Source organism: Schistocerca americana, chromosome 5 (assembly GCF_021461395.2).
Source record: "Schistocerca americana isolate TAMUIC-IGC-003095 chromosome 5, iqSchAmer2.1, whole genome shotgun sequence".
Classification (NCBI taxonomy): Eukaryota; Metazoa; Arthropoda; class Insecta; order Orthoptera; family Acrididae; genus Schistocerca; species Schistocerca americana.
In genome coordinates this window covers 146,966,796-146,984,203 of record NC_060123.1, presented here as the reverse complement: position 1 = coordinate 146,984,203, position 17,408 = coordinate 146,966,796, and the positions used below count along the sequence as shown (strand labels likewise).

The following is a 17,408-nucleotide window of genomic DNA, read 5'->3' as shown; positions in this document are numbered from 1 at the left end:
CTAAAATAAGAATTTACTTGTTAAAATTAATGGTATCGCTGGGCGTTTGTTTATGTAAGGGGTTCCAAAATGGTTTAACATGGGTCTTATGGGTAGTTAACGTGGAGGAGTCGTATTGGACAGTCAATTTCACACTGGGGTATTCTCAATGTAGGTGACGTGCTGACATTTACAATAAGTTGTATTACAGATAGTCAAAGTGAAGTAGTGGAACTTTCAGTGGCAGTAAAGTCCTAATACTTAAAGATCAGAATAATCACTGGCTCGAGATTGTTGATTGGTTAAACTCTGTGAGTTTCCACCAGTGAAATATCGCTTAGTGGTTTCTATGGTGAATCGTTGAGTGGCTAGTTGGCGAGATCTGGCTACGTTATGGTAAAGAATGGGCCTGTTGGATGGTAGAAATATTTCATAGTGAGTATTTCACTGAGACCAAGCACTTACCAGAAGATATCGGAAGAGTGAATCTACAGGTATCAAATGTTAGCAGAATACAAAACTAGTTCAGAAGACGAATGTCTCGAAGGCCATCGATAAATTTTCATACCATTACTCATTTGTTTGCTGGTATCTCAAACATGCCGACTTGTTGTTGTTGTTGTGGTCTTCAGTCCTGAGACTGGTTTGATGCAGCTCTCCATGCTACTCTATCCTGTGCAATCTTCTTCATCTCCCAGTACCTAGTGCAACCTACATCCTTCTGAATCTGCTTAGTGTATTCGTCTCTTGGTCTCCCTCTACGAATTTTACCCTCCACGCTGCCCTCCAATGCTAAATTTGTGATCCCTTGATGCCTCGAAACATGTCCTACCAACCGATCCCTACTTATAGTCAAGTTGTGCCACAAACTTCTCTTCTCACCAATCCTATTCAATACCTCCTCATTAGTTACGTGATCTACCCACCTTATCTTCAGCATTCTTCTGTAGCACCACATTTCGAAAGCTTCTATTCTCTTCTTGTCCAAACTAGTTATCGTCCATGTTTCACTTCCATACATGCCCACACTTCATACAAATACTTTCAGAAACGACTTCCTGACACTTAAATCTATACTCGATGTTAACAAATTTCTTTTCTTCAGAAACGATTTCCTTGCCATTGACAGTCTACATTTTATATCCTCTCTACTTCGACCATCATCGGTTATTTTACTCCCTAAATAGCAAAACTCCATTACTACTTTAAGTGTCTCATTTCCTAATCTAATTCCCTCAGCATCACCCGATTTAATTTGACTACATTCCATTATCCTTGTTTTGCTTTTGTTGATGTTCATCTTATATCCTCCTTTCAAGACACTGTTCATTCCGTTCAACTGCTCTTCCAAGTCCTTTGCTGTCTCTGACAGAATTACAATGTCATCGGCGAACCTCAAAGTTTTTATTTCTTCTCCATGAATTTTAATACCTACTCGGAATTTTTCTTTTGTTTCTTTTACTGCTTGCTCAATATACAGATTGAATAAGATCGGGGAGAGGCTACAACCCTGTCTCACTCCTTTCCCAACCACTGCTTCCCTTTCACGCCCCTCGACTCTTATAACTGCCCTCTCGTTTCTGTACAAATTGTAAATAGCCTTTCGCTCCCTGTATTTTACCCCTGCCACCTTCAGAATTTGAAAGAGAGTATTCCAGTTAACATTGTCAAAAGCTTTCTCTAAGTCTACAAATGCTAGAAACGTAGGTTTGCCTTTTCTTAATCTTTCTTCTAAGATAAGTCGTAAGGTTAGTATTGCATCACGTGTCCCAACATTTCTACGGAATCCAAACTGATCTTCCCCGAGGTCCGCTTCTACCAGTTTTTCCATTCGTCTGTAAAGAATTCGCGTTAGTATTTTGCAGCTGTGACTTATTAAACTGATAGTTCGGTAATTTTCACATCTGTCAACACCTGCTTTCTTTGGGATTGGAGTTATTATATTCTTCTTGAAGTCTGAGGGTATTTCGCCTCTTTCATACATCTTACTGACCAGATGGTAGGGTTTTGTCAGGACTGGCTCTCCCAAGGCTGTCAATAGTTCTAATGGAATGTTGTCTACTCCCGGGGCCTTGTTTCGACTGAGGTCTTTCAGTGCTCTGTCAAACTCTTCACGCAGTATCTTATCTCCCATTTCGTCTTCATCTACATCCTCTTCCATTTCCATAATATTGTTCTCAAGTACATCGCCCTTGTATAAACCCTCTGTATACTCCTTCCACCTTTGTCCATTCCCTTCTTTGCTTAGAACTGGGTTGCCATCTGAGCTCTTGATATTCGTACAAGTGGTTCTCTTCTCTCCAAAGGTCTCTTTAATTTTCCTGTCGGCAGTATCTATCTTACCCCTAGTGAGACAAGCCTCTACATCCTTACATTTGTCCTCTAGCCAGCCCTGCTTAGCCATTTTGCACTTCCCGTCGATCTCATTTTTGAGACGTTTGTATTCCTTTTTGCCTGCTTCATTTACTGCATTTTTATATTTTCTCCTTTCATCAATTAAATTCAATATTTCTTCTGTTACCCAAGGATTTCTATTAGCCCTCGTCTTTTTACCTACTTGATCGTCTGCTGCCTTCACTACTTCATCCCTCAGAGCTACCCATTCTTTTTCTACTATATTTCTTTCCCCCATTCCTGTCAATTGTTCCCTTATGCTCTCCCTGAAACTCTCTACAACCTCTGGTTCTTTCAGTTTATCCAGATCCCATCTCCTTAAATTCCCACCTTTTTGCAGTTTCTTCAGTTTCAATCTGCAGTTCATAACCAATAGATTGTGGTCAGAATCCACATCTGCCCCTGGAAATGTCTTACAATTTAAAACCTGGTTCCTAAATCTCTGTCTTACCATTATATAATCTATTTGATACCTTTTAGTATCTCCAGGATTCTTCCAGGTATACAACCTTCTTTTATGATTCTTGAACCAAGTGTTAGCTATGATTAAGTTATGTTCTGTGCAAAATTCTACAAGGCGGCTTCCTCTTTCATTTCTTCCCCCCAATCCATATTCACCTACTATGTTTCCTTCTCTCCCTTTTCTTACTGACGAATTCCAGTCACCCATGACTATTAAATTTTCGTCTCCCTTGACTACCTGAATAATTTCTTTTATCTCGTCATACATTTCACCAATTTCTTCGTCATCTGCAGAGCTAGTTGGCATATAAACTTGTACTACTGTAGTAGGCATGGGCTTTGTGTCTATCTTGGCCACAATAATGCGTTCACTATGCTGTTTGTAGTAGCTTACCCGCACTCCTATTTTTTTATTCATTATTAAACCTACTCCTGCATTACCCCTATTTGATTTTGTATTTATAACCCTGTAATCACCTGACCAAAAGTCTTGTTCCTCCTGCCACCGAACTTCACTAATTCCCACTATATCTAACTTTAACATATCCATTTCCCTTTTTAAATTTTCTAATCTACCTGCCCGATTAAGGGATCTGACATTCCAAGCTCCGATCCGTAGAACGCCAGTTTTCTTTCTCCTGATAACGACGTCCTCTTGAGTAGTCCCCGCCCAGAGATCCGAATGGGGGACTATTTTACCTCCGGAATATTTTACCCAAGAGGACGCCATCATCATTTAATCATACAGTAAAGCTGCATGTCCTCGGGAAAAATTACGGCTGTAGTTTCCCCTTGCTTTCAGCCGACTTAGGAACATAAAAATGGTATTCATACTTACCAGACAAGCTACTGTGAGTGTATTAATATCAATACAATCGATTGCTTGTAGTAATTAAAGTAATAGGCAGTATTTAAAACCAGTGGTATATGTATTTACCATTGTTACTTAAAGGGTAAAAGTCACTGATTTTGTCTTTTTTGCTAAAATCGTCAGATGGTACTCGCACTGTGACGGAGAAATACCTACGTGTTATGTCTCAAACGATCGCTACTTTATGCAGTGATCGCTCAGGACCACCACTTACTGTCTTAGGCTGATTATTCTATCCTGGCAGCATTCAACAATTTTTGTGCTGTTTTTCAAGACGTTTATCCTGGTAGCGAATGACGGCTCGCAACTTGATTCGGAAACAATGCTTACGTTGTGCATGCACACATGAAGAAATATATGTATGTATACAGGGTGAGTCACCTAACGTTACCGCTGGATATATTTCGTAAAATCAAATACTGACGAACCGATTCCACAGACCGAACGTGAGGAGAGGGGCTAGTGTAACTGTTTAATACAAACCATACAAAAATGCACGGAAGTATGTTTTTTAACACAAACCTACGTTTTTTTAAATGGAACCACGTTAGTTTTGTTAACACTTCCGAACATATAAACAAATACGTTATCAGTGCCGTCTGTTGCATTGTAAAATGCTAATTACATCCGGAGATATTGTAACCTAAAGTTGACGCTTGAAACCTCCGACGTTTAGTTGCGTGTTGTAACAAACACGGGCCACGGTCGGCGAGCAGCATCTGCAGGGACATGTTTACGTTTCTACAGAATGATCTGCCAACGTTGCTCGAAAATGTCCCACTGGAAACGCGTCGACGTATGTGGTATCAGCATGATGGTGCACCTGCACATTCCGCAATTAACACTAGGCTGTCCCTTGAGAGGATGTTCGACAGGCGTTTCTTAGGACGTGGAGGACGCATAAATTGGCCAGCCCGTTCTCCTGATATTACACCTCTGGACTTCTTTCTGTGGGGTGCGTTAAAGGAGAATGTGTACCATGATGTGCCTACAACCCCAGAGGATATGAAACAACGTATTGTGGCAGCCTGCGGCGACATCACACCAGATGTACTGCGGCGTGTACGACATTCATTACGCCAGAGATTGCAATTGTGTGCAGCAAATGATGGCCACAACATTGAACATCTATTGGCCTGATATGTCGCGACACACAGTTACTACCATTTTATATGACGATCTTCTCGCCAATATCATCAAGTCAGGAGGTAAAAAAAGAAGGAAGACGACACTATAGACTTACGCTATATGTTGTTTTGAAGCCAGAGTGGGCGGCGCCTGCTGCCATCTAAAATAACCCAAAACATTAGCAGACTGCTGTTTACAATTGCTTCTTGTTCATTATTTCTGCGATGTCCACGCAACGGCTGTTTTAAATACTAAAAATTACAATGCTTACATGAATAACATAGTGCCAGGAAGGCCGTTTCGTGCGTTTTTTTTTTTTTTTTATTCTTGATTGTGTATTTTCTCTAGTAAGACGACACACTTGGCTTCATTATTGTAACTTTTTTTTTTCTTTATATATTTCGAATTACCAAGAAGAGAAAGCTATAATGTGAAAAGGATGCTTTCTTAATCCGCATAATTCCACTTTTACTGTGTTCGTATCGATAGTATATGAAAGTGGAACCCCGAAACCAATGCTTATTTGCTTACTGTTACTGTTTCTTGTTAGTTACATTTTCAGCTTTCATCTCGTATGCACAACATTTTTAATGTTCGCGTTTGTTAGTCCATGAAGTCTGCAATGAGAAAAGAAGCGAAACACGCTATTGGCTTCATGCCTGTCAACAAAGTGATCGGTTACTGAAATGACAATTCTTTAAGAAACAACTACGGCACCACACAATCAAAGCACCACATGTTATTTGGCATACGACCACAGAAGTCGACAGTCATTCCCAAAGGACGACACTGTGCATGGGCACGTGAAAGTGACGTCACGGGGAAGTATCACCGCTGTGAACCGTGGAGGCATAAATGCGGTGAACCTAATGTTTTTGGGCTACATAAGATGGCCGACGTCGGCTTCAAGCCTGTAACGTGATGACAACTTCCTTCATTTTTTACATCCATGGATGTAATGTTAAATCATTCTACGTATGAACTTTGTCTCTTTCGTTTTAGTAAGTCGTAGCAAACGAATAATGTCGTTGTATTTAATCTCTTTCAGGAACTTCTGAAATATCCACCTCTTTTAATTAATTTCATAACTGTTTTCTTTTTTTTAAATTGGGAATCGATTTACTTTTGGAAGGATTCATTTACTTTCAAATAAAATTTGGATTTCTTTATTGTGTGTGTGTGTGTGTGTGTGTGTGTGTGTGTGTGTGTGTGTGTGTGTGTGTGTTTGTAAGGGGGACTGAGGTGCTGATAGGTTCATGTAGTTTGATAGTTCTTTGAGGGCAGTGAAGAGAATTCCATTGCAGAGAACTATATATCCATTTATTACTGTTTTTTACTGGAATACACAGATATCTGCAATGGAACTGTGTTCTCTGCCCTCAAGGTACTAGCAGACAACACCAACCCATAAACACCCCAAACTCCTGTACAAACACACACATACAAAAAATAAATCAAACAAAATGTTCTGGCGTATCCACAACGACAACGACAATGTTCTCGAACGATGATGAAGAACGCAGGAGAAGAGAAGGCGGTGAAATCGCGTCGTCCAATGGTGCACTGGTTAGGACTGCACCACGACAGGAGCGGCCTCTGCAAGAGGAGAATATATGCGACGCTCCTGCAGCTGAGTATTCCGCATCCTCTACACCTCGCGCCGCCTTGAACCCCCTCACCCCCTGGTTGCTCCTCTCCTCTCCCATCCCCGCCCCCTGCCACGCCTTCACTGTTGTGTCCCCCTACCCTCCATCTCTACACCCTTCATCTCCTTTCCCAAGGTGGCTTCCATCAACTCCCCCTCCCGGATGATTCCCTCTCTCCCTCCATTTATCCCTCCTATCAACTCTGATCCTCACTCCCCCTCCTTTCCTCTGACCTTTTCCCAGGCTCCCTCTCCCCCCCTTCCATCCTCTTTCTTCCCCACCTCCCCTCTCTTTGCCCCATTCTCTCCCCCAAGTCCTTTTACATTTCCCTCCTCTGCCTCCTCTCATTCCCTCTCGCGTCTCCCCTTCTCCCCCTTTATTAGTCCTCTCCCTCCTTGGTCCCCCCCCCTTTTTTGTTTTTTTCCCTTCCTCCCTCCTTGTTCTTCCCCCTCCTCCAGGTCCCCCCCCCCCCCCCCCCCCCAATCTGCCTTTGGCTCAGGAGTGTCATCTTTGTGCTGCCACTTTCGTGCAGTTTCTACAGTGAGTGTTCTACAGTGCGTGTTTTACAGTGAGTGTTCCGTGTTGTGTTTTTTGGGAAGTGTTGCGAACGGCCATCATACTGTCGCTGGGTGTGCCTTTTATCTCTTGCGAACAGAAACCAGACTGTCGCCGTGTTTTTTAATTGTGTGTGTTCTATGTTAATTGTCTGATTCCTGTGTTTTTTATTAACGTTGCCAACCCCTTTTGCTTTCTGTTTTAACTTTCCGCATCTTTCCGCCATTTTACAATTGACGTCACCGTTTTATCGCCTGTTTTTCTTGTTTCTTTTCTTCTTCCGTTCTTTAAAACAAAAGTCTGTAGGCTGTAGAGCAGCGTACTAAGCTGCTGCCAGCCCGCCCCCTTCGGGGGGAGTTGAAAATCAATAAAGGAAAAAAAGAAAAAAAAAGCTGAATATCTGCTCAGTAATCGGACAGTATACGGACAGACTTAGCAGAGAGTGCTACGATAGCAGTTATTAGTGATCCACAAATTGTGTGACAAAGTTATATGAATACTTATATAGCAAAGGACTCTGACTTAGTTGCATGTCGTCCACCGCTAGCATGACCATTGTAAATTGAAAGTTAAGTATTGTCATCCTTCTTATTTGCAATAAAAACTATTAATGTTATTTGCTTGAATTGTTGTATAGCAATCCGAGAACGCAGCATCTTCTAGGCACCCTCTACCCACATTTGGTGACGAGTATCCGCCGAACCCAGTGCCTGACGACCACGGACTTTTTTGTGTTTTTTACTGGCGTCTCAATTCTCTCTTGTCTTTACTTTGCAGGGGCGCTTCTTTGCTTTAACAGTTTCTTGTCGTTTTTGCTACTCCATGTTTTCAGATGGGCTTTACAGAAATTTTCTTTACTTGTGTCCTAATTTTTCTTACAGAATGATATTTTCACTCTGCAGCGGAGTGTACGCTGATGTGAAACTTCCTGGCAGTTTAAAACTGTGTGCCAGACTGATACTCGAATTCGGGACCTTTGCCGTTCGCGGGCAAGTGTTCTACCAGCTGAGCTACCCCAGCACGACTCACGACCCGTCCTCACAGCCGTAATTCCGCCAGTACCTCGACTCCTACCTTCCAAACTTAACAGAAGCACTCCTGCATACCTTGCAGAACAAGCACTCCTGGAAGAAAGGATACTTAGCCACAGCCTGGGGGATGTTTCCAGAATGAGAGTTTCACTTTGCAGCGCAGTGTGGTAGAGCACTTGCCCGCGAAAGGCAAAGGTCCTGAGTTCGAGTCTCGGTCCAGCACACAGTTTTAATCTGCCAGGAAGTTTCACACTCTGCTGCAGAGTGAAAATCTCATTCTAAAAACATCCCCCAGGCTGTGGCTAAGCCATGCTCCGCAATATCCTTTCTTCCAGGAGTGCTAGTTCTACAAGGTATGCAGGACAGCTTCTGTGAAGTTTGTAAGGTAGGATTCGAGGTAATGACGGAATTAAAGCTTTGAGGACAGGTCGTGAGTTGTGCTTGGGTAGCTCAGTTGGTAGAGCGCTTGCCCACGAAAGGCAAAGGTCCCGAGTTCGAGTCACGGTCCGGCACACGGTTTTAATCTGCCAGGAAGTATCTAATTTTACTTCTTGCCTTGTGTATTTTTTGCATTTGTGTCTTCCAACATGCCCAACCCACCTGTCCCGCCACTTGCTCAGGCGGCACAGCCGCAAGCGTTAGATGCCACACAGCTAATGCAGATGTTTCAGTTCCAAACGCAGCAGATTTCTGTACTACTCAACACGGTGCAGCAGCTAGTGGAGAACGCTGCGCACCCGAAGAAACAATCACCACCTAGAGCTATACTTACTGCTATACCACCTTTTCGACAATTTCGTAAACAAGAAGACGACTGGTTCGAGTTGTTGTCCCAGTTCACCGCGCGGGATTAGCCGAGCGGTCTATGGCGCTGCAGTCATGGACTGTGCGGCTGGTCCCGGCGGAGGTTCGAGTCCTCCCTCGGGCGTGGGTGTATGTGTTTGTCCTTAGGATAATTTAGGTTAAGTAGTGTGTAATCTTAGGGACTGATGACCTTAGCAGTCAAGTCCCGTAAGATTTCACACACATTTGAACATTTTTTTGTCCCAGTTCAGAGCCCATACCCTCGCTCACAATGTGACAGGTACTGTGAAACTTCCCTATCTACTATCAACAGTGTGAAGTGCACTGTCTAGGCTCCTACAGAAACTGTTCACTAACGCCACTATGAGTGAACTTGCTTATGACGACGTGGTAGCGTCAGTAACTCGTTATTATGACCAACATGTGACTGTGGTGACAGCTGTATAACAATTCGTTAATTGCAAAAAATGGTCAGAACAATCTTATCACGAGTGGGTAACAGATTTGCAGAGTATGACAAGGAAATTCAAATGTGCTTGCGGTGCTTTATATTCAGATATTATGTTGCGTGATGCGATCGTGTACAAAGTGGCTGATGTCAAACTCAGAGAACAGCTTTTGAAACAGTCCGATCCGTCATTTCAGCAGGTAGGCAATTACTAGATCAGTACGATTCCAGTGCCTTGTCGGCTCATACATTTGAGCAGCCAGCTATTTGCCGGGTTGAGTCCCTTGCTTGCGACCGCCCCATTCCGCACCGGCTGCGTGCGCTAGCCATGCTGAGTAAGCAACTTTCCACGCCATGTAAGCAGTTCGCCAAACAGGCGGCTACAAGGGCAAAAAGAATTAAGTCTTGCCCTCCGTGTTACGGCACAAACACCAAGACTGACCCTCCAGACAAGCTGTGTTACGCTTGTGGTAGGAAGGACATGAACAATCCGTATATATGCAACGGAACAAACATAAGAATTCGGCCCACCAACCAAGATCTCGTCACCCGGTCCATGTCATTAATGCAATACATTCAAAGTCTGCACTCTGTCCACAGCTCGTGGTCGTGCGGTAGCGTTCTCGCTTCCCGCGCCCGGGTTCCCGTGTTCGATTCCCGGCAGGATCAGGGATTTTCTCTGCCTCGTGATGACTGGGTGTTGTGTGATGTCCTTAGGTTAGTTAGGTTTAAGTAGTTCTAAGTTCTAGGGGACTGATGACCATAGATGTTAAGTCCCATAGTGTTCAGAGCCATTTGAACCAAAGTCTGCAACAAGTAATAGCAAGCGTGCCGTTGCTTCAGTGATACGCCGGTCAAACAAACTTTTTGTTCATTTACTCCTTTGTGAGAAACGTGTGAAATTTCAGTTGGGCACGGGTGCGTCTTTCACATTGCTCAATCGTCACATATATGAATTGTTGGGCTCCCCAAGCATCTCTCGAGCTAGCACGCAACTGACGGCTTATAATGAACAAGACATTCCCGTCTCGGAACATGTACTTTGCCTGCCACGTATCGCTCGCATACGCGAACATTGGATTTTACAGTGCTAGAATCACACGATTGCGAGAACACATGTGGTCTTGATTCTTTAGATTTGTTTGGGTTTAACGTTCAGGACAACGTGTTGTCAGTGTCTGCATTCAAATGCAAAAGACAGTGTAGCTTGCAAAAAGAATTCTCGGAACTCTTTTCTGAAGGTTTAGACAAAGCTAACAATTTTGTTGCACATATTACTCTAGAAGACAATGCTCAGCCGAAATTGTGCCGGGCGGGAAACCGTTCCCATTGCATTACGAGACGAAGTCGCTACTGGACTTACGGAATTGCAAGATGATGGAGTTATTGCACCCATATCAGCTAGTCAATGGGCAAGTCCACTGATTTTGCTCCCCAAACCTTCATGTCGCATTCGCCTCTGTGTTGAATTTAAGTCTACACCAAACCTACAGGTCGCATTCGCCTCTGTGTTGACTATAAGTCTACAGTCAACCCACAAACTGTGACTGATACTTATCCATTACCACGCCCAGAGGATCTCATCGAAAAGTTAGGCGCTGGACGCTACTTTTCAAAAAGTGTGTAGTAAATACTCATTTGGGCTTGTTCAAATACTGCGTTTGTCTTTTGGCAGTGCTTCCGCATCCGCCATTTTCCAACAGTATTTGGAACAGATGACTGCACATGTGCCAATCTACTCAAACTATTTGAACGATATTGTAGTAGCTGGTCGTACACCTGAAGAACATGTTGCAAATTTACGCACTTTGTTTTGTGTGGTATCTCATGCAGACTAAAGTGTAGACTCAGCAAGTGTAATTTTTTTAAACCACAGTTGCATTATCTTGGTCGTCATAAACAGTCAAGGTGTACATCCTCTTCAATCGCATTTGTTAGCCATACGAGATTTGTCAGGTCCACGCAATGTCACAGAATTACAGTCAGTTGTAGGGAAAATTAACTATTATATTCGGTTCATACCGAATGCTGCACAAATCACAATTCCATTGCATCGTTTGCGTCACAAGAATGACCCTTTCTTTGGACAGACGAGTGCCAAGTAGCTTTTCAAAAATTTAAAGATGCATTGCTCAGTGATCGATGGTTAGTTTACTTTGATCCTGACAAACCGATTGTATTGCACGTTGACGCTTCCTCTTGCGGAATAGGTGCAGTGCTTTCACACAGAATTGGTGTTAAAGACAGTAGTATTGCTTTCGCATGAAAAGTGTTTTCCAAAGCTCAGTGTAACTATTCACAAATTGAAAAAGAGCCTTTGGCTACTGTGTATTTTGTCACCAAATTCCACCACTATTTGTATGGCAGAAAATTCTACTTAGTAACGGATCACAAGCCTTTGAAGTCCTTGTTTCATTCGACGAAAATGGTTCCTGTACGAACTGCCCAAAAAGTGCAACGATGGGCTTTGTTGTTGTCTCAGTACCATTACGAGATTGTTTATCGTTCGACGGCTCAACATGGTAATGCGGACGCACTTTCACGTCTTCCGATTGGCCCTGGTACAGACTTTGACGCTTCTGCTGCATCTTGTTGTCACATCGATGATCAGGACTCTGAACTGCTTCAGTCTTTTGCGCTGAACCATAAAAAATTCCACAGGGCCACGGGAGCTGATCCAGATTTGAACATTTTGCTAGCATACATTCGCACATCTTGGCCTCTCATTGAATAGCATAAAGGACTCTGTACTGCGCCGACACTCTGCCCGTTGGGATAGCCTCGCTGGACAGAAAGGTGTCATTCTTGTTCAGAATGACAGTGGACAGTCACATGTGTTGATTCCTAAAGCTTTGAAAAACAAGTGTTGGAGTTACTTCAACAAGGACACTGGAGGTTTTCAGTTAAAACTTCCGGGCTGAGAGGCCGTGGTCGATGTATAAAATTTCTGCCTGACGTTTCGTCTCCATCTTCGGGAGACATCTTCTGAGGTCGTCCGGCTACTGCCACTGAGGCTCCAGGTACTCTCGCATTTATAGAGCGCATGGAGGGCACCACCATTCGTCGCGTGATGCCGACGGCATGCCTGTCTTTGGAAGGCGTCATCATTCTCGATTAAGACTAATCGATTGTCATTCTGCTGGCGCAACGTCGACATCCATATTTTGTCCAACTTTAAAACTTCCTCTTTTCTATTAAAATTGTTATGGTATTTGTGAATTTCTATTGCTTCTCTACACATGCGCGCATGATAATGGGATGTTCGTGCTAGAACGCTTGTCTCATTAAATTTAATTTCGTGATTCCCATCTCGAAAAACATGCTCAGCTAAGGCCGATTTTTCGATGCGTCCTAAGCGACAGTTTCTTTTATGTTCGGCTAAGCGGGTGTTTACACTTCTTTTCGTTGTTCCAATATACACTTGTCCACAACTGCATGGAATTTTGTATACCCCAGGTGTTGCTAGGGGCTATTGGGCGTCTTTTGTACCTGGAGCCTCAGTGGCAGTAGCCGGATGACCTCAGAAGATGTCTCCCGCAGGTGGAGACGAAACGTCAGGTAGAAATTTTATACATCGACCACGGCCTCTCAGCCCGGAAGTTTTAACTGAGGACAACACCGAACACTGGGGGTTGTTCGTACGAAACGGTTAGCGAGTCGACACTGTACTTGGCTGGATATGGACGCCCAAATAGAACTGATAACGTCACAGTGTCACGCAAGTGCGGAAAATCAGCCCGCTCCGCCACAAAAATTCTCTGTCCCAATCACCATGGCAACGTGTGCACACAGACTTTGCGGGATCTATTTGGAACACTCGTTGGTTAACTGTGATTGACTCGTGTTGCAAGTTTCCTTTTGCTGTGAGAATGAACTCGACAACGTCATGTAGCACAATTCAGGTGTTGTCATCGATTGTTTGCCTAGAAGGTTGACCTGAAGTAGTGGTGTCTGACAACGGCCGTCAATTCACGTCAAATGAATTTGAAAAATTCTGTGAACCCAACGGCACACAGCATCTAACTTGTGCACCGTTCCATTCGCAGTCAAACGAAGAAGCAGAACGTTTTGTCAAAACCTTCATGGATCAGATGGCCTAACTTCGCTCCGCACACACCAGGGACCAAGCATTGCAACTGTTTCTCGACTCATATCGTTCCCACCCACGAGATGGACCGTCACGGGCGGAACTGCTTCATGGCTGCCGCCATCGGACCCTGCTCCACCCTCCTCAGCATGCAGCGCCGAAGGAAGGTCGCAAGTATCGCATCGTGCAGCATGATATTATCTTTTACAGGGTTTTTAGCGGCAGCAGACGGTGGGCCCGAGGCGAGATAGTCCGCCGACTTGGCGCTTGCATGTATCTTCTTTCAGGTGGTGATATCTTGCAGCGCCGCCATCAAAATCAACTTCGCATCTGTCATGTACACGATGATCTTTCGGTCTCTCTTCCCCCAGATTCACGCATCCAGAGGGCAGCGCGGCCACAGTAGCCGACGGAGAGTGTCCTCACACCATGGAGACGGAGCCTTCGCCTCCTCCGCCACCTCTCGTCCTACCGATGGAGCTGGACCCGCTCACACCGCAGCAGTCACCGCCTTCTTTATCTGGTTCATGGCAGCAGGAGGTGGACGCGCACCCTTCTGATCGTTTTCTGGGGGACGTTTCCGCCAGAGCGCACGCCGGATGGCGGGGTACGGCCGGAGCTTGACGTCCCCTGCAGCCACAGCTTCCGGCCCGACGTTGCGCCCACCATCCCCTCGGGAGGGGGGGAGTATTCTGGCATAACGACTAGCGCCGGAACGAAGATGAAGAACGCAGGGGAAGAGAAGGCGGTGAAACGACATCGGCCAATGGTGCGCTGGTTATTACCGCATCACGACAGGAGCGGCCTCTACAAGAGGAGAATACAAGCGCCGCTGCTGCCACTGAGTATCGGTTCGGTATTTGGACAGTATACGGACAGGCCTAGCAGAGAGTGCTACGAAAGGAGTTATTAGTGATCCACAAATTGAGTGATACACTTGTATGAAGACTGTATATAGCAAAGGACTCTGACTTGGTTGCATGTCCCCCATCGCTTGCGATACCTTTGTAAATTGAAATTTAACTATTGTCACTCTTCTTATTTGTAATAAAAACTATTAATGTTATTGGTATTCCAAGAACGCAGCATCCTTTAGGCACCCTATACGAAACGAGTGGGCAAGACCCTGCAAAAAATAGTAAATAAACAAATAAAAAGAAAATAAAAAAATAAGAAGTAATAATTAAATGAATAAAATTCACGCCCATTCACTCACTCAACCACCCACCCACACACACACACACACACACACACACACACACAATCTTCCAAATAGCGTTAGTTAATAGTAAGCATTACCATAATATGCCCAGTTGTAAATTTCCGAGCCGGCCGGTGTGGCTGAGCGGTTCTAGACGCTTCAGTCCGGAACCGCGGGACTGCTACGGTCGCAGGTTCGAATCCTACCTCGGGCATGGATGTGTGTGATGTCCTTAGGTTAGTTAGGTTTAAGTAGTTCTAAGTTCTAGGGGACTGATGACCTCAGATGTTAAGTCCCATAGTTCTCAGAGCCATTTGAACCATTTTTGTTTGTAAATTTCCGAATTAAATAACCGTTCTACATTAAATTTTATATGGTTTCGGATGACTAACTGTGAAACAAAAGAACTACAGTAAACTACATAAAATCCAGGAACTCCACATCATGTGGTAACAAGCTACATATAAAAATATTGCCCGTTTTTCGAATGTGTGAATACTGGCCTTAAAAACTTAAATTTATATGTGTACCACTAGTAAAAAGCAATTTTTCTGTTTTACAGACCCACTGATGCTGCTGGAACTTCAGCGAAACATATCTGGGGAACAAAAAGAAAATAAGAAATTGTGTTTTGCTCAAGGTCTATCGAAAAACAACTATATTTGTAAGCAAACAAGTACAGATGAGCTTCAACCCCAAGATGATTAAGGAGGGGTAGATTTTAACGCCTCGTCGACGACAAGGTCGTCGGAGCTGATTCAAAAAATGGTTCAAATGGCTCTGAGCACTATGGGACTTAACATCTTAGGTCATCAGTCCCCTAGAACTTAGAACTACTTAAACCTAACTAACCTAAGGACATCACACACATCCATGCCCGAGGCAGGATTCGAACCTGCGACCGTAGCAGTCACGCGGTTCCGGACTGCAGCGCCTAGAACCGCACGGCCACCGCGGCCGGCAAGAGCTCATTCAAAACTCGAGACGGAGGAAGAATTGAGAAAGGAAGTCGGACAAGTCGTTTCCAAAAGAAACAACATGAGCCTTGTCTCATTATCCATTACGCTAACCTATGATCGAACAGTCCTTCGGCTTTTATCGAAGACTTGAACTATACGGTGCGTAGATATAACCGCTGGACAGTTTAAGAGGGGAGGACAGTCACAGAGTGAGGCAGAGGCAGACAGATGTCGGTAGTCAGCAAGAAGTGAAGCTCTGGAAGTAACTGCGGTCACCGACAGCGAGCGAGCCACTGCGAGTCTGGCCGCCCCTCTACGCACACAGAGGGCAGTGTGCGGCCTCTGCGACTGGAGGCGAGGCAGCTAGATTATTCCCAGGAGGCTTGTCACTTAGTAGCAGCATCACAGACTTAGGTGAACAATGGAGCTTCTGATCGACCACACTGCGTAACGAAACCGTACATTATGATAACTGTCTTTGGGCATAAGCTTGTTAATAATAAAAGCCCTTATTGAACATTCTGCAATATAGTAACAGTAAATGTTTTTACTTCAAGCTCATTTGTTTAAAGATAATTTCAGTTTGTATGTTTTAAAAAGATCGATAGATCAGTCTAATACATTTTTACTTATGAAAGGTTTTTATGTTTGTGGAGCTTGCTAGTTTAATGTGACTGCGTTTTGCAGCTTGAAATGTGTTTTAATAGTTTCTCATGCAGTTTAAACGGCCAAATTTTAGAGCTCTTTGTAAGGTAACAAATTCCATTCATACGTGTAACGAGGTTTTTTTCAGCATCAACATTGCTAACAATTAGCGAATATCTAAACAAGACGTAGAAACACCAATGGCTTCAGAAAATTCCTTGTAAACAGAAGTGAAAAGCGTCTGGTGTAAAATTCTCTTTCATTAATTGCTGTAAGCTTAAGATAGAGAAGGCAACGGCCTTGCCGCAGTGGCTACACCGGTTCCCGTGAGATCACCGAAGTTAAGCGCTGTCGGGCGTGGTCGGCACTTGAATGGGAGACCATCCAGGCCGCCATGCGCTGTTGCCATTTTTCGGGGTGCACTCAGCCTCGTGATGCCAATTGAGGAGCTACTCCACCGAATTCGGTCAAGAATACCATCATTACGACCGGGAGAGCGGTGTGCTGGCCCCACGCCCCTCCTATCTGCATCCTCCTCTGAGGATGACACGGCGGTCGATTGGTCCCCATGGGCCACTTTTGGCCTGTAGACGGAGTGGTTTTTTAAGATAGAGAAACGAATAATAACTGAATTCGATTCATTAAAGTTATGACCAATGACAGTCATGGTGTAGAGGACGGTGTAATTATTCGACAATGGAGTATCCATGCCGCACTGCAGAGTGCCAGACAAATTATTTGAAAGTTTTTTTTTTTTTTTTTTTGACAACCAGAAATCCGTGTATCTTCCCAACTCACAATCCAACATTTGCCTTAAACCATTTAAGCAAACTTTAATATAGAGTCAAAAAAATGGTTCAAGTGGCTCTGAGCACTATGGGACTTAACTTCTAACGTCATCAGTCCCCTAGAACTTAGAACTACTTAAACCTAACTAACCTAAGGACATCACACAAATCCATGCCCGAGGCAGGATTCGAACCTGCGACCATAGAGGTCGCGCGGTTCAAGACTGTAGCACCTAGAACCGCTCGGACACCTCGGCCGGCAATATAGAGTCACTCCAGCGATATAGACACAGACTCGGAAAGTGGAAGTGATATCATTTGTGTGGTATACGAATATAGCGGATGGAAAGTGAGTTACGCGAAGATGTCGCGCTAATAACACAATACAGCCTCTAGTTCTGATAACAGCC

General features: G+C 44.2%; 1 pseudogene; it reads left to right on the top strand.

Moving 5' to 3' along the window:
• Positions 1–16,500: 16,500 nt before the first annotated feature.
• LOC124617286 lies at positions 16,501–16,618 on the top strand (annotated as a pseudogene).
• The last annotated feature ends 790 nt before the right edge of the window (positions 16,619–17,408 follow it).